Raw genomic sequence first — 19,020 nt, 5'->3', positions numbered from 1 at the left:
AATGTGATTTTATGGTATAATAATCTGAAAACTGATTAGGTATGATTAAATTAGATTAAAATAAGCTAATTAAAGAGTTTGGTTTATTTACCATATTGCCACCCTTAGTGGCCCACTACCTAGTGATGCTAGAGCCTTGCATACTTGACTCAAAACATTTCCATCAGCCATTTCTCTTGAGCTTAGCCGACCATGAGAGGGAGAGAGTGAGAGAACTTGTCTTCCATCTTGGGTTTGCTTGCTAATTGAAGAATTGTTGAAGAGTAGATAACATATTTGAGCTCCTAAACCTTGAATACAAGACTAAGGTAGGAAACTCACCTTCTTATTGTTGCCATTGAGCTAGTTCTTGCATGATTCATGCTTCATTGTAGAACTAAATCATGTTTTGGTTCACTGTTGTTGAATTGAAACTTAATTGTTGCATGCATGTACATATATTGAAGTTTTGAGGTTGTAGTCCATGTTTCCTCACATGCATGTCCATCTTTTGGTCATACTCCATGAGTTCATCTTGTTTTTGAAGGTTTGAGCTCTTTTGAAACAGCATTAAAGCTTTGAAAATGATTTGAGATCATGCATGTTGCATGTTCATATTGTTCTTGAAATTGGTTTGAAAATGGGTTTGAATATGGTTTTAATTGACTCACCTTTGGGGCTTGAATTCATAAATTGAGCTTTGAAACTTGTTATACATTGAATTTAGTTATGTTTTCCAGAATTTGGGCCCAAGAGGTCGAGTTTGGAGTGGTAGAATGCTTGGTTTGAGCTTGGGAGGCAGATCTGGAAATTCCAGATTTGGATTCCTCGCTCGAGCGAAGGATTACCCGCTCGAGCGAGCACCTTTGTCCAGGGCTCCGCTCGAGCGACCATCGCGCGCAAAATCTCAGCATCCAGTATTTTTACTGTTTTGCAGACCGCTCGAGCGAAGGATTCCTCGCTCGAGCGAAGCCTTTGATTTTGGACTTACGCTCGAGCGGAGAAAGTCCCGCTCGAGCGAGGCTCCTAGTTTCAGCAAACTTTGCGAAATGTTTTCTAAGTGTATTTTTGCATCCTCATCCCATCCTAGGCATTCTTAGGCCTAGTTTAAGACATTTAGATGAGGATATCGTTGTAGAACACACCAAGGCAAATTAGGGATTAAGTTATGATATTTCCCAACTGTGTAGCTTAGTGTGTGTTCAACCTGTGAACTGTGTAGGGTTGGCAACTGGGGAGACACGCTCTAGCATACTGTAGCCCAGAACTCTGTGAGTAACAATTGTGTAAAGATATGTTCAACTGATATCTTTTGAATACTGAACTGAACTGTACTGCTTTCTGAACTGATTACTGTTAACTGAATGAATGTATGTCCTATATTCTGAACTGTGTTGTGGCATCCTTAGCACCTACTGTTTACTGTTACTGTTACAGAGATCTCTGTCGGTTCCCTTGTTGGAACCACTACTGTTTACTGACTGATGGCCATCATTACTGTTCGGTCTTTTAAGACCTACTGTCACTGTTATGCTAATGGATGTACCACATATGACTGTTTACTGTACTAAACAACTGAAATACTGATTGAATTGAACTGTTTTCATTACTGTAAGGACATTCATTCTAAACCCCTTTACGCTTTATGTTATTCACTGGGCTTTAGCTCACTGCTCATATATATATATATGTAGGTGTACAGGCACCAGATCGGAGCTAGGAGCGTCAGGGTAACTCCAGTTTTGTCAAGCCAGCCTTTGTGCCTCACTGCGAGGTTCCGAGTTGCCATGCTATGGCTTGGGGGTGTTTTGTTTGTTTTCCCCCGCCTGTCTTCATACTGTCTAACTGTTCTGTATACACTGACTGCTTACCGTACTGTTATCAGGGGATTAGGTCCCCGTACTGTGTGACTGTAAATTCTGTATAGACTGTACTGTTTGTGTATGCATGAATGCATGAAAAATCTTTTTGGCATACAGACTGTCACAGCTCAATGGACACTATTTACTTACTGTATTGGCTTCCGCCAGGCCCTGTACTCTGTTTTACTGTATTACTGTTCTGCAGGCCTTCGGTAATCCCGGATTACTGGCCGGTTACGGTGCTAAACCCATAGGGCCGGGTTTGGGTCGTGACAAGTTGTCTACAAAGAGGTCCAGTAGACTTGTTAGTAATGGACCTCTCATTCATGTAAGAAAATGGACCTCTCATTCATGTAAGAAAATGAATGATAAAATTCAGTATGTAAAAAAAAATGTAAACTTGTTAGTAATGCTTCAACATGTTGAAATGTGTTGTGTTTTTGGAAGAAAAATCAACCTATTGAAATGATGAATTGAAGGCATGTGTGAGAATTGAAAGTGTATAATAAAATGCCTCAATGAAATGTTTTGTGCTTCCATGGGCCATTTCACATTATTATTGTTGTTTTTGTTTTTGTTTTTGATGACTAATGTACTACTTATTTATGAAAATGCTACTGTTAGGAGTAACATGTCAATGGCTTACACCTCGACTAGTTCAAGCAATGATGGTCGCCTTTTTGAAAATCGACGTTGCAAATGTGAGAAAAAAACAGCCGTTAAGATATCGAACTCAGTGAAAAATCCAGGGAGGCTTTATTTCAAGTGTACAGATGGCAAATGCGATTTCTTTGCATGGTGGGCGCCTACTAGCCAACATGGCAATGCAGCGGATATCCAATGGAGGCCTAATCCTAGTCAGAGGAACAATGAAGATGACTGGAAGAATGATGCTGAAAGAAACTATGAAGCTTTGGACAAATTGGAGCGAAGATTGGAGCGAAGATTGGAGCAGCTTGAGGCAAATGTAGGAACTATGAAATTCCTTACAATGGCAAGCATAGTGTGTACTGGTTTTAACATGCTAATGCTTGTAATTTGTTTAATGTTAAAATGAATGTCGTAAACTTATACATTTGGGTGTACAAGTTATTATGCTGGTTTTGTAAGGAATTGAACCTTCTATGGCAAAGCAACAATGGAGTTTTTGGTTGGTTGTAAATGTTATTGTGCTGGTTTTGTGTTCTTCTCCTTTTGGGTTATATGCTCAAGGAAGTAGCTTAGAGGCCGCCTTGTCTTATTTTTTAACTGAAATTCTGAAATAAAGAAAGGAAAAAATGGTGTAAACAAAAAGATTCTGAAAAACCAATTTAATATGTGAAGGATTTAATTTATATATTATGGTGTGATATTTAATTTATATATTATTGTGCCTCTAATCAATGATCATCACATCTAACTTCAATCATCTGTTATTATTATCATGAATCATATTTGAGTGATATGTAGAAGAGGCAGATGGTAGGAGTTTTGAAGTTGTTTTGGATTTTGTTCTAATACAATCTAAAAATCATAGGTAATGCCACCTTCATTTCATTATTATTTTCTAATCTAATCTCAGTGCTCCTGGGTGGGCTATGTGGATCAAGTTCTGTGAATTTACAGAGATAGAAAGAGAGATGCCAAGAACTTGTACCCTTAAAGAATGCTGGACAACAATCTGCTTTGTTTCTAAGTTTGCCTCCTATATCAAACAATCTGCATGATGTAGTAACTCTGAATAAGGTTAGTCACATACACAATTTTGACAATGCTCAATTATGTTTGTTAACATTAAACAATCATTCTTCCAATCTCCATACATGATGCACCAATTATGTATTTAACATTCAAACATCAAATAATACTCATTCAACTTGTATTGGATCCTTGGACCACAATGACACTCACCAATTGGCTCAAGACATGCAGAATGGTCCAAAAAATTTGCATCATTCTCAAGCCAAAAACCCAGAATAACAGCCAAACATGCACAGGCCAAGAGCAAGTAACCAATAAAGAGGAAATGCATTCATACTAAAAAATTCACAGCACCTAAAAATAGGAAATGCATTAAAAAGAGATTATGCATTCAACCTTTCCCCAAAAAATTCATTGTTCTAAAAACATTTATCTAGCAAGAAAACAAGCTGTTCAATAGGGAACCTAAACACAACATAGCACAGCACAATATGAGACAGCACAACGCAACACAGCACAACAGATCCGCAGCAGCAACACAACATAACACAGCAGAACAAAGCATATAGCAACACAGCACAACAGATCCGCAGCAGCACAGAACACAGCAGAACAAAGCCTATAGCAGCACAGCAGAACAATAGGCAGCATAGCAGATGAGGATCAAAGTATAGCAGTGCAGCAGATGCTCAGCAAAGTAGAAAAGTACCAACCAGGAAGCTATGCTCAGACCTGTAACAGAACTTGACAAAACAGCCCCATATGAGACTTGATTGGATCCAAAATCACTTTAAACTATATGAGACTTGATTGAACGTTTACAAAACAAAGTCTTACAATAACTACTAAAAAACTAGAAATAGAAAGGGGCATTTGGATCCACATCTATATTCAACTCAATAAATTTTGAACCAATTGGTCCACTTTGACTGTTTATATTGGTGACCATTCGTGAACGACTAACAGATCCGCTTCCAATATTATCCACCATTTGCATTGGGCTACCTTGTGCCTATTCAATGACAAAGTAAATAATATGAAGAAATTCACAAATATATCTACAAATGAAAATAAGGAAAAAAAATTTCATGTCATATGTTTAAAACATACCGGTACGTACATACTCTCCTGTGTGCCATCAATACACGGACTCGCTTGCATTCCATCCATAGAAGCAAAATTCAACTTACGACCCTATAGGAACACACATTGGTGAGTGATTGAAGTAAACAAAATTCTGAGATTTACATATCAAACAAAATAAAAATTTTACCTGTACTTTTGATGCCCTTTTATTCTTCCCCTTCAACCGATTTACTATTTCATCCACTTTGCTAACTTTCCGTTTTGTACATGGACGACCTCTTCGGCGAGCAACCATAGGACTAAGCACCTTGTGAGTCATGCTTGCATTTGTAGAACTACGACCGGCCTGAGTTTTGGGGGAAGTATTAGAAGGTTGGACAGTACTAGTAGAATGTGGGACACTACTAGTAGAAGGTGGCAAATTACTCGCACAACCGGCCTCAACCTGTCTCACTCTATCCTTGATTTCTATTAACCCAAGTTGAATGACTTTGTGCTTAGCATCATCGTTGGAAGCAATTTCTATAATTTCATCCATTGTCTTGTGGTAGTTATCATGTACCTTTGCATTCAGAACAACCCCATATGTAGTGTATGTGGTAGGAATGCATGTGTACCCTCTTTCCAAATCTTTTCTCCACCTCTGCACAATGTACTTATCCGGAACCTCATATGTGGACCTCTCAAGGAGCACACTAAGTGAATGGGCACACATGATGTTCCTAAATTCAAACCACCGACACATGCATTGGATGTCGCATTCAATGGAATTACAGTACACAACAAATTCCACTTTCTTCATTTGCTCACCAACTGGAATAGCCTCTTTTACATGATAAGTACAAATTGATCCTTTCTCTTCCACAAGAGTCGCATGACAATACAATAATCGTTTCATTTCTACTTGAACCTCTTTAAATTTTGTGTTTGTGTATGCTGCATGAAATTGCTTCTCAAAAGCATACATCGTTAGGCAATCATACAATTTGTTTCGAGATTTAAAATCTGCTTTGGTCTCTTCTCCACCTTACTTCGTAAGGCATTGTCATACTGCTCAACAAATTGCTTTAAAGTAGTTTTCGAGTTGACATATCCATCAAAAAATGCATTCATACTCTCACTTCGTTGTGTGGTTGACATACCAGCCCAAAACATGTCTTTCACATAGGCAGGGATCCACCTATGTCGCTCATCATACAATCCCCCCAACCAATCGTTATCATGTAGACCAAACTTTGCAATCATTGCTTGCCATTCTTCATCAAATTCATTTTTTGTGAAAGACTCATAAACTGCCTTTTGCAAAGCAAACTTTATGGATTCATATTGTGAACAGGCTCTCAATTTTTTCGAAATTTTCTTCAGTATATGCCATAAACACCAACGATGTCGAGCTTGTGGGAAGACAATTTGTATAGCATTTTGCATAGCTTTGCACTGGTCAGTTATTATAGCATTCGGAGGAGTGTCTGACATGCAACTTAACCAAGCTCTGAATAGCCATACAAATGTCTCAGTGTTCTCATTACATAACAACCCATAACCAAACAAAATTGACTGCCCATGGTGATTAACTCCTACAAATGGAGCAAACGGCATGTCATATTTGTTTGTCAGATAGGTTGTGTCAAATGTGACAACATCTCCAAATGCTTTATAAGCTGCCCTACTCCTTGCATCTGCCCAAAATAAGTTCCGCAAGCGTCCTTCTCCATCAAAGTCCATTTCAGAGTAGAAGTTCGAATTTTGTTGTTGCATCCTATGAAAATAAAACGCAACTGATTCGGCATCTCCTACTCCAAGCCTCAATCTTCTAGCCTTGTTAATGTGATTCCTGGCATCTCGTTCGTCAAATGTTAATGCCTCAAATCCCCCCGCTTCAACAACCATAGAATGAAAATTCCTAGCCACTCCTATCCCTGCCTCATCATTTATTTCTAATCTTCTTTTCACAGGAGTTAGAATTCTCTTATTCATTGCAAAATGCCGTGAGTCACTAGGAACCAAGTCGTGAGTATGCTCCAGCACAACGGTTGTCAACTTAAATGTTCCATCCTTCTGTAGACTCCCTCTTACTTTTGCTTTACAATCATTTTTAGATGACAAAGATGGTTCTAGCGGGTTCACTTCCGATCTTTTTCTTCTCATCCTTGCTCGAGTACATTCAATTCCAAAGTATTTTAGTTTCCCATCATTATCATAATTTTGTGTTCCATAAGCTATAGCAAATCCAAAGTGCTTCGCATATTTTGCATAAAATGCATACACTTCTTACTTTGAAGTAAAACACATCCCCTGCTTTGGTTCTTCAACTTCACCACTCTCGGGTTCTTCACCTTCCTGACTAGGATTGTTTGAACCTTCCATCCGTTATTTGAAGAAAATGGGCCTCTCAATAAGAAAATGGATAACAGCTTCACAATGAATAACAAACCAATAATGTTAAGCTTGAGAAGGTTTCAATAATCCATGGAAAATTCACAATGAAACAAAATAGAGCAAGAAAACAACAAATAATTGGCATGAAAAATTCATAATGAAACAGAGCAAGAAAAACAAAAAAACACATATGTAAAGAAAATAATGAATAACACATTCTGTTCAAAAAACAAAATTCATAGTGGATACGTATGTAAACAAAAAATAAAAACAAAAAAACACATATGTAAATAAAATAATGGATAACATATTCTGTTCAAAAAACAAAATTCATAATGGATACGTATGTAAACCAAAAAAAAAAATTCATAATGGGTAACAAATTTTGTTCAATGAATGTTCAGAAAATGACAAAAAATGTGGTCACATATGTAAAGAAAATAATGAATAACACATTCTGTTCAAAAAACAAAATTCATAATGGATACGTATGTAAACAAAAAACAAAAACAAAAAAACACATATGTAAAGAAAATAATGGATAACATATTCTGTTCAAAAAACAAAATTCATAATGGATACGTATGTAAACAAAAAAAAAAATTCATAATGGGTAACAGATTTTGTTCAATGAATGTTCAGAAAATGACAAAAAATGTGGTCACATATGTAAAGAAAATAATGAATAATACATTCTGTTCAAAAAACAAAATTCATAATGGATACGTATGTAAACAAAAAACAAAAACAAAAAAACACATATGTAAAGAAAATAATGGATAACATATTCTGTTCAAAAAACAAAATTCATAATGGATACGTATGTAAACAAAAAAAAAAAATTTCATAATGGGTAACAGATTTTGTTCAATGAATGTTCAGAAAATGACAAAAAATGTGGTCATAGAATTCTATATAGACTTTGGTTCATTTAGCAATTGTCAAGATGGAAACAAACAAGTTAGATGGGATCAGAACCAAACAAGAAGAAGAATGGTGAGGGGTTCATAGTCATAGAGACAATGGTTCCTTGGATATACTATTGGATTCTGCTTCAGAAATTCTAACACAAACACAGAGCATCTTGGCCTCAGAAATTCTACATATTCTTTCTATGTGGACTTTCAACAAACACATACAATGCATCAATACAAAAATACCAAAATCTTGTTATGGACCAAGAAGATTACAACCAATGTAAAGAAAATATGAGCAAAATCATAGACTAACCAGATTTCAACCAATGTAAAGCAAATGTCAATGTTTGAAGCAATACCAGTGACCCACGAATCAGTTCGTTGTTGGTGGTGGAGCCGAAATTTTCAGTGAAATCGGAGGAATTGGAGAGTGGTAGACGGTGGTCAATGGTCACCGGTGGTCTTCTAGGTCGTCATCATCGTCGCCAGCTACGTCGTGGTCTTTCTATCTCCCAAGAAGCAGAGTTGCTAGGTCGTAATATTGTTTTGTAGGAGCGTGAAATCCACAGTTATTGCTGTGCGTGATGAATGGATAAATTGCTTCATTCGCGCCATTCGCGCCAATTATATTCGAGGTCTGTAGCAGCTTTGTTGAACTTAAAAGTGAGTCTAATAATCTAATAAGTAAGAAGTCAAGTAGAAAACTCAAGGAGGGGGTTTGATTCGGTTTAGACACCCAATCCAGTAGCGGGAGATTCGAAAATGAGACTGTGCCACCTAATGTGCTGCTTTGTTTGTTGTTATGGGATTGTCTTAAATGATTGACAGGTATGTTTCCTGCACAGTTGTTTGAATTTTATTAAGTAATTTTTTTTAGGGAGCTGTTTGTCTCTCGTCCTTAATCGAATTAGATGGTACTATTCAGTTTGTGAAAATTTACCATAGGTTTTGTTTTGATAATTTGAATCGTTCAATATATACAACTTGTCGAGTACTATATGTCTGTAAAAAATCACGTTGATCGGATATCGATAGCTATATAATCAAATCAGTTTTTTATAAAAAAAATAGATAGTGAACAAATTAATAGTTGACAAAAAACTGATAAGATGAGATAGCTATCGATATCCGATCAACGTGATTTTTTATAAGAATATAGTACTCGACGAGTTGTACACATTGACGGTTCGGATTATCAAAATGGAACCGATGGCGGATCCCCATTGCCGAACAATACCGTCCAATCCAATTAAGGACTGAAGACAAGCTGCTTTCTTTTTTTTAATAGGTGTAATTTGCCCGAACTAAATTTAAAATTTATTAATTAATGTAATATTTTTTTTAAAATATACTAATTGTATGTAATTTATCTAAGAGAGTTTTGGCCTGTCTTAAAAAGTATACTTTTTATTATTTTGAATTACACTATCCCTTTATTTTTTTTACATATATTTTTTATAAAAAATAAAAATAAAATACTTATTTAAATCATTCTCAACTTCCCCAACACCTCTACAATGTGCCGGCCTAGGCAAAAAAAAATTGAAGGCCCAATTCCAAGCCATGTGCTTTGACCGATCAACAAGTCATACAGTCGGGTTGACTTATATATGATAGATTCCTAAGGCTTCAACCTTACTGATCGATCTAGTTGTCATTTGGTAAAAAAAAAAATTTAGGTGACTTTTTTTATTTGGAATTTTAAATTTGAGTTTTAAAAAATTTGTTTGAAAAAAAAATTTGTGAAATAATTATGATTTAAATATAATCTTTTATTTTATTAATTTTTTAACATATTTTATCTTTTAATAGTTGATTTAGTCCTAACCCAACTCACATAACCAAATGAAACCATAAAAATATGGACTTATGAATTGGCATATAAAATTTTAAGAGTAGTGTTAGAGATTCACAATTTGAATGGTTAATTTGATCTATAATCACGTGACAAAAAAAATAGACCTTACACAACTAAGTGGTAACAAATTAATAATTAAAATTTATCTTGTCACATCGTTGTGAATTGGGAGATTTTGCGTGGGCCTAAAACATTTTCTAAAATTATAATTGTCCTTTAAATCAACAATTTGTTATTAATTCTATCTATTAAAAAAAATTGTTATTAATTATTGGGGAAAAAAACAATTATAATACAAAATTTTAAAATACATCTAAATAATAAAAATTATATATTGAATTATAAAAAATAAAAATAAAACTTTATTTACTGAAAATTCAAACTACATAAACACACACATCCATTTATGTTATTAAATTGTGTGCATCCATCTTTAATTTTGGGACAATATGATTATCTGATCGGTCGTTACACACACCAAAATTAAACACTAAACTACACTAAATTCTTTTAAAATAATGGCAAATCCAGGTATCGATCCACAGGGACAATTGTGAAATTAAACTAATTTAATTGTTAAATTCCTAAATTAATTTTGATAAAAAGATTGATTGTTCATAACCTAATTTAATAACAAATAAATTAAACTAAGTAATTAAATTATCAATTATAAATAAAATTGGATTTACTGATTTGGGAAAAAACCTAGGGCAAAGAGTCTACCACTAGTCACGTAAATAGGATTTTCAATTGAAATCAATTATGTTATGGTTCGAATGGGATAATGCCTTGCAACTAAAAGTTCAAAACATTTAACAAGAAAATCATCACATTCAATGTACGAGCACGAACCATCTCAAGTAGTACGAATCGTTCACTCTAAACTAGGGTAGTGACACGACTCGTCCATCGTAGTATCGTTCGTCTCGTACCTTAAATGAGAAAGAATATAAACCTCTTGTATGGAAAACATTCAACAATCACAGAAACCCAAATACTTGAAGAAATAATGGAAGATATATATATATATATATATAAATATAAAACTTCTAAAACACTATACAATTGTTTAAACCTTTACATAATTGAAAATCAAAAAGAAAAACTAATTACATGGCTAGGGTTTCATCAAAATCCTAGAAAAGAAGACTAGCCACTCATGGAGGAGTGGAAAGAGAAAGAAGATGAGGAAGAAGACCCCATGGAAGTGTCCTTCAAGCTTTTTGGAGAAAATCACCTCTTGGAACTTTAGCCTCTCTTTCTTTGCAAAAACAATTTCAGAACCCTAATCAAGCTATTTTATTGCCTATTTATACTTTTGATGTCTTGCAAACAGGTTTAAAACATCGGGCCCATTTCCCAAAAAAGTCAACGCACGTGCGGGAAAGTCAACACACGTGCGGGAATCTGTTTTCTCTCTAAATTCTGTCTTTTTGCCCATTTTATGCTCCGACTATGTACAACCTGATTGACATTAAACACACATAAAATATACAGTTTGACAAGCAAGTAAAGTTAAGAGATCATAATTAACGGCCTCAATGTTGCACAATTCGACCTTAATCACATCCCCCAACTTACAACTTGCTAATTTTCAAGCAAGTAGGCAAATTACATATACCCCCTCGAGGTTTGGCTAAATTACAAATATCCCCCTGAGGTTTGAGAAATTACAAATTTTCCCCTGAATGCTATATTTGCATAACAAATTAGAGGGTAATTTGTTATGAAATTTAAACCTCAGGGGACAAATTGTTATGAAAATACAAACCTTAGGGGGCAGGATGTAATTTTTGAAACCTTATGGGGGTATCTGTAATTTAACCAAACCTCAAGGGAGGTATATGTAATTTGCCCTAAAATAAAATTAAACAAAATCCAGCTATGTCCTCTTTCGTGGAAAAACGGTTGCATTTAGTATATGCAACAAGCCTTTAAACCACAAAGTTACCCCAAATGGACGAGTAAAGTCTTGTGAAGGTTTCCAGAAATGATACCCACAAACATTAACATATTCATATATACTTGTACGAGCAAGAAATATTCTTTATCGTATAATCCTGTTGATCAAGTCTGCGCTCTTCCGTACGACGTCGCTTTACTCCTTGAAAACACAAACGTGAGCTAGCCGGCGGGTGTGTACCGGATACCTCTCCGATGCCTAAGTCAGCAAAATAAACAAATAGACAAAAAACTCTGTGTATTCGGGAATCAAAGTTGTGTTACCTCTCCATAGGTGATGTTATGAGTTTTTATAGGTTCCGTATAGCACAATCCTAGTAGGACTCTTACTCCTCCATGTAGAGTCCTCATAGGAATCACATTCATGAAAGATAATGCTTATCCTTCAATACCCCCCGCACTGCTTAAACCAAGTGAGATGGTTTTACCATGGTTGGTTGTCAATACGACCGAGATAACATGGCCACGCTAAAGCCGCAGACTAGACCGAGCTCCAACTAGCTCGGTTCTTTCTTTCACTGCGCGTGTATCTCGGTTGACATATTCCAATTGGGTTGTCTGAAACCGGACTGATCACATTGAGCTCGGACCAAGCTAATCAATAGCAAGTTTCTGAGGAAATCTCAACATACTTCGGCCCAACATAGTATGACCGAGCTAACTGTTACCGTTCTGAGTGTGGTGACCGAGCTAACGGTGGAGCTCTCTTGGACCGGGTTAACTATCTACTCTGACCGTGGCAACCATGATTATTCCCGGACCGAGCTAACCCTTGCTAGGTCGCTACCATACCTGGACCGAGCTAACACTTGGACTACGGTCCACTTACTAAGCCCTTCTTACTATGGCTCATAGAACAACCCATTACCCAGCTTGGCCCAATTTGCTCATGAATTACCCTCTCAATACTCAACAACAATTTACCACATTACTCCATCTAACAATCAACTTATGTGCCACTATAGTGTGATATTGAGACATAATGAGTCATTAAAGGCACAATGGACAAGCATGAAGGAACCTATTGAGTCAAAACCACAATTCAGTTAATACAAAAGTAAAGTCTCATGTACTTGTGCATGCTAGTAGACAAATCATCAGTACCCTCGGTGTAAAGTGCAATCTCTATATTAATTAACTGTCCACTATAGTAGCCCAATGTAACTCATAATAACACCCAACATATACAAAAAAAACTAAATTGTTGCAGCCAAGATTCTCAAAAGTTATTTTTATTTTATTTTTATTTTTTTAATGACTGTGCAATATCTTGATCCATTAAGCTTTTTAATTAACCCATGTAGCAAGTATTAGGCCAATGACTCCCAAACCAGACGGTTTTAGGGCGCTAGGTGTGAAGACACCCCTACGGGCTTAATAACTCGAGTTAAAAAGGTTACGAATCCGAACAAGTCATTCTTCTTATTTTTCCTTAACTGTGCAATGTCTAAGTCTCTTAAGCTTTCTAATTAACCCATGTAGCAAGTATTGGGCCAATGACTCCCAAACCAGACGGTTTTAGGGCACTAGGTGTAGAGACACCCCTACGGACTTAATAACTCGAGTTAAAAAGGCTACGAACCCAAACAAGTCAAGGTTTTTTTTTTTTTTTTTTGGTTAAGAATCTTGGCTCCTCATTTATTCTTTTCTGCAACCCTAGCTATTATCAATGATGTACACCAGTGATTATAATAAAAAGATCACCGCTATGATAGTTTGTTCATATGAATTAAGGCATACTCATGACAAATGTACTAATACCATAAACACAAACAACTCTCCTCATGCAAACATCGCATGCAAGTATCTACCCAATAAACCCTTTTCATACAAGTTTACTATGCTCTCCAATTAACATATGCAAATATCATCACCATACTAGCAACAAGTCACATCAAGCAAAGTAATGCAATTAAGTGAAACAGGTATAAGCATGAATTATGAGCCAAATAGAAATGCACAAAAGAAAATATAACCCCATCCCCCAACTTGAATATGACACTGTCCTCAATGGAAAAGTAAAGAAAAATGAGAGAAGATTATCGGAGATTGTAGGTGCACATCCAGGTAGGCATATAGTAACATACACACATGTTTCACATTTTTTTTTTTGAAAATAAGAAATAACTAAAAAGAAAAATAAAAAGAAAAGAGACAAAGCAGAAAATAGATCGGTACTAGAGAGAATCCGGTGGCAATGGTGGTGAGAAATGCTGGGCAAACAAGGCGTGCATCAAAGATCGCGTCTCAAAGGCTTCATCTTGAACCCGTTGGCCGAGCTGATCAAAACGTTGCTGGCTCGACTCTCGACATGTATAAAAGTTAGTTTGCAGTGATGCAACTAACTGCTGAATGTCGAGCTGGCGAGCGTGTAGCTGGTCGAAAGCCGCCTGAGAATAGTCTCGATGCGCCTGAAAATCCGTGTGCAACCCCATGAGACTCTGGTGGTGATCATGAAGAGTACTGTAGACTTGATCCACAGAGTGCTGAAGCTGTAAGTACTCCTCGCGAGTCATGTAGAATGGGTCCCCTTGATGAGGCATAGGGGGGGCAGGATGAGGTGGTTGGTCATAGGCAGGGTCCTGGGCCTCATCAACCGGGGCACCAACTTACTGCGGGCTGCGAGATATGCTCTGCTGCCATTCCTGCTAGCCGAAAGTCGGATAATCTCTATTAATCTCCTCGTTCGAATCAATGGGGAGACCGTTCAGCTCAAAGACAAGTGTCAGCAAATTGGAAAATGGTAGTGGCCAAGTCAGGTTCTGCATAGGCTGAGGCCGAACTGCCTCCCGTAGAAATTTTCGCAAATGGTTTAAGATAATGTGCGCAAGCGAAACCTGATAGCCATGCTGATAACCGTGTAAGACCCAAACAAACTCCAAGCGGCGCTCAACTTTATGCCCAAGTGGAAGGGCATTCTTATGGACCACAGAATCAATGAATAGCAAGCGACCAGGCAGCTTGCTCCGCTGCAGGCATGTGAAACTGGTGTCACCGTGAGCCCCTGGAAAGTACTGCTGGGTGAGGCTATGTATGGTTGTTTCCGGGAAGGGCTGGTATTATGGCTTGGAGAAAAATCCTAACGCGTCAGCAATCATGGATTCGGTGATGCTGACAAGATGGCCGTCAATGGTAGGAATGGCAACGGGGCGGGGCCGGGGACCACACCCACCGTCTTCGATCCCTGAAAGTGACAAATTCCCCGTCCCCGTCCCCGATCCCCAGCGGGGAGCTCATCGCTCCTCCCGCCCCCGCCCCCGATCGGGGATCGGGTTTCCCCGACCCCGAAATATCCCCGATCTTTTTTTTTAACACAAAATTAATCTGTTTTTTCACAACAAAAAAAAAATTGAATTTATCATCAAAATTTAATCTGTTTTTTCAGTATTCATCATCATCATCAACACTCATCATCAACAACTTTAAAAAAAAATAAAATCTGAAATTGTATCTATCATCATCATCAACATAAAAAGAAGAAGAAGAGAGATCTGAGATTGTTCTGTTCATCACCCACACATACGTATATATATATATATCTATCTATCTATCAGCATCATCAACAATCATCATCACACACACACACACACACATATATATATACATACATACATACATACATACATACATACATAGAGGTAGAGAGAGATAGAGCTTCACGATCTGTAATCTGTTCAGATCAGTGATCGGTGGTGGCAACGGTCACGATCTGTTCACAAGCGGCAGTGAGGGAGAAGCGACAGTGATCGACGTCGTGTGTGAGAGAGTGAGAGAGGGAGGCGAAAGCAGCACTGCCGTCGTTGTGAAAGAGAGAGAGAGAGGGAGTCCAAACCCTAAGCCGTGAGTGAGAGAGAGAGTCCAAACCATAAGCCGTGACTGTTAGAGAGAGAAAGAGAGAGAGAGAGAGGGAGTCCAACCCTAAGCCGTGACTGAGAGAGAGAGAGAGGCCCAACACTTCTGTGTGAGTGTGAATGAAATGTATGAGAACTAAACCTAAGCGCACACACACACACACATATATATATATATACTGGGCATAATTGTAATTTTACATCGGGGATATTCGGGGCGGGGGTCGGGGACGGGGATCGGAGGCGGGGCCGGGCCGGGTTCGGGGATGGGATATGTATCCCCAAACTCGGCCCGAACATCATCGGGGATTTTTTTTTGAATACCATCCCCGGCTCATTGGGGATATTTTTCGGGGAATAACCGCTCGATTCGGGGTCGGGGGGTCGGGTCATCGTTGGGGCGGGTTTAAATTGCCATCCCTAGTCAATGGTGGACAGTAGCTCGGACTTGGTGAGTGACTCATATAAGTTCTGGTAGAAAAGTCGTACCAAACGAGGACAATTTGGGTCTGTCACAGTGCAAAGGCCCAACTGTTGCCGGAGTTTGAGCTGTTCAACGGCCCAATAAGTGGCCGGGTCACGCTGAAAATATGAAATGTTGAACTGCGTGAGCTTGTGAAGCGGGCATGAAGCCCACTCCGGCTATGGCAAGTCACCCGATGGTGGTGGTGAGAACGGTGGTGACGGTGGCGCCGATGAGGTGGAACTTCTGGCCTTTTTAGAGGCACGAGTGGATATCCGTCTACTCATATCCTGTACACACCAACAGCAAATAGACACAGACCCGCGGAACCAATCATGAGAACAAAGTAAAATATGAAAGCACAAGTCTGCTTATCAATATACCACATGCAATTGTCAGTTTTTTTTTTTTTTTGAATTAACCTAAAATAATAGAATATATCTAAACAACTAAATAGATGGAAAATACAATGAATTAGAAAAACTAGGTGTTAGATATTTTATTTTATTTTATTTTAATTATATGTATGTATATGTATATATATATATATATATATATATATATAAACAAAAAGAAATAAATAAATGAATAAAAATGGCATTAAATTAAATTAACTACTGAACAACAGTACAATTTTATTGAAGTAACTAATGACTAAATAATTAAACTAACAGAACTAAACTATTTAAATAACCTAAACTATCAAGTAAATAATGGAGTAATACAATAAAATAATAGAAAAATAAGATAAACTAAACTATAAAACAAAATAAAATTAAACTATAAAATAAAATACACTAAACTAAACTATAAAATAAAATAAACTAAACTAAACTCTTTTTTCTTTCTTTCTTTCTTTTTTTTTTTTTTTTTTTTTTATTAAGGGATGAACAAACTAAATAAACATGACTAAATTAGTATACTACAACTAAATAAACACAAATAAAATAAATAAAATAAAATAACAGAAAGAATAAGCAACTAAATAAATAAGTAAATCAACTATGAACAAACATGGCTAAGGAGTATAAGAACCTTTTTTTTTTCTTTTTTTTTTTAAGCTCGGTTGCGCCCCGCTTGCACTTCGGTGATAGTTTCTACTTTCAAACACTCTGCACACTTAGCAACACGAAAGCATAAAATCCTAAACTAAAAATTAAAATAAGAATATAACTTTAAATTAATTAATTTCGCCAGAAGTCCCCGGCAACGGTGCCGAAATTTGATGAGTCGTTACACATACCAAAATTAAACACAAAACTACACTAAATTCTTTTAGAATAATGACAAGTCCAGGTATCGATCCACAGGGACAATTGTGAAATTAAACTAATTTAATTGTTAAATTCCTAAATTAATTTTGATAAAAAGATTGATCGTTCATAACCTAATTTAATAACAAATAAATTAAACTAAGTAATTAAATTATCAATTATAAATAAAATTGGATTTACTGATTTGGAGAAAAATCTAGGGCAAAGAGTCCACCACTAGTCATGTAAATAGGGTTTTCAATTGAAATCAATTATGTTGTGATTTGAACAGGATAATGCTTTGCAACTACAAATTCAAAACATTTAACAAGAAAATCATCACATTCAATGTACGAGCACGAACCATCTCAAGTAGTACGAATCGTTTACTCTAAACTAGGGTAGTGACACGACTCGCCCCTCGTAGTATGGTTTGTCTCATACCTTGAATGTGAAAGAATAGAAAACTCTTGTATGGAAAACATTCAACAATCACAGAAAGCCAAATATTTGAAGAAATAATGGAAGATATATATATATATATAAAAAACTTCTAAAACACCATATAATTGTTCAAACCTTTACATAATTGAAAATCAAAAAGAAAAACTAATTACATGGCTAGGGTTTCATCAAAACCCTAGAAAAGAAGACTAGCCACTCATGGAGGAGTGAGAAGAGGAAGAAGATGAGGAAGAAGACCCCATGGAAGTGTCTTTCAAGCTTTTTGTAGAAAATCACTTCTTGGAACCCTAGCCTCTCTTTCCTTGCAAAAACAATTCCAGAGCCCTAATCCAGCCATTTTCTTGCCTTTTTATACTTCTGATGTCTTGCAAACAGGTTTAAAACATCGGGCCTGTTTTCCCAAAAAAGTCAACGGGCGTGCAGGAAAGTCAACGCATGTGCGAGAATCTGCTTTCTCTCCAAATTCTGTCTTTTTGCCCATTTTATGCTCCGACTATGTATAACCTGATTGACATTAAACACACATAAAATATACAGTTTGACAAGCAAGTAAAATTAAGAGATCCTAATTAACGGCCTCAATATTGCACAATTCGGCCTTAATCATTATCACTTGTTTTTAAAAATTTAATATTGTTGTCATACTAAAAAAGCATATATATGCAAAAAGATTTGAAAAAACAAAAATGCTGGAGGCCACAAAAATTTTACCAAAAGTTTTATCAATTGTCTCACATGGGTGTGAGATCCACATGAGACCCACATTATGTGGGTCCCACACCCATGTGAGACCTTTGGTAAAACTTTTGGTAGAATATTTGAGATCTCTAACATTACTCTTAAAAGAAAAAAGAGAGAGAGAGAGAGAGAAAGAAATCAAGAGAGAAAATTACAAAAAGAACTCTAGAAATTGAATCTCATAACAAATAAATTTTAAATTTTAAACTTAAACTTAAACTCTATTTTTTATTATATAATTTTAGTTTAAACCAATCATTTATTTTCGTTAAGTAAAATTGATGAAAAAATATTTTAATCTTTATAGATTTTTTTGTATACCAATATTAAGTTTGATGACTAAAATACTATTTTTTCATATGTCTTACTTAACGAAAAAAAAGGTAAATAGTTTAGATTGAAATAAATTAAAAAATTATAGTTTAAATTGATAAATTAAAATCTCATACTTATTTTGTTATAAGAATTGAGAAGTTTTTATAATTTTTTCAAGAAAAATAATATGGGAATCACACTTGGGGCCTAGG

The 19,020-nt window shown here is 36.3% G+C and overlaps 1 pseudogene; it reads right to left on the bottom strand.

Annotated features, from left to right (window-relative positions):
• Positions 1-5,576: 5,576 nt before the first annotated feature.
• Positions 5,577-6,755, bottom strand: LOC114292939 (protein FAR1-RELATED SEQUENCE 5 pseudogene; annotated as a pseudogene).
• Between the last annotated feature and the right edge of the window lie 12,265 nt (positions 6,756-19,020).

The sequence above is a fragment of the Camellia sinensis genome, chromosome 15 (assembly GCF_055761805.1).
Source record: "Camellia sinensis isolate YWXY chromosome 15, ASM5576180v1, whole genome shotgun sequence".
NCBI classification, from domain to species: domain Eukaryota; kingdom Viridiplantae; phylum Streptophyta; class Magnoliopsida; order Ericales; family Theaceae; genus Camellia; species Camellia sinensis.
Note: the sequence above shows the minus strand (reverse complement) of the source record. Positions and strands in the feature narration are given on the sequence as shown.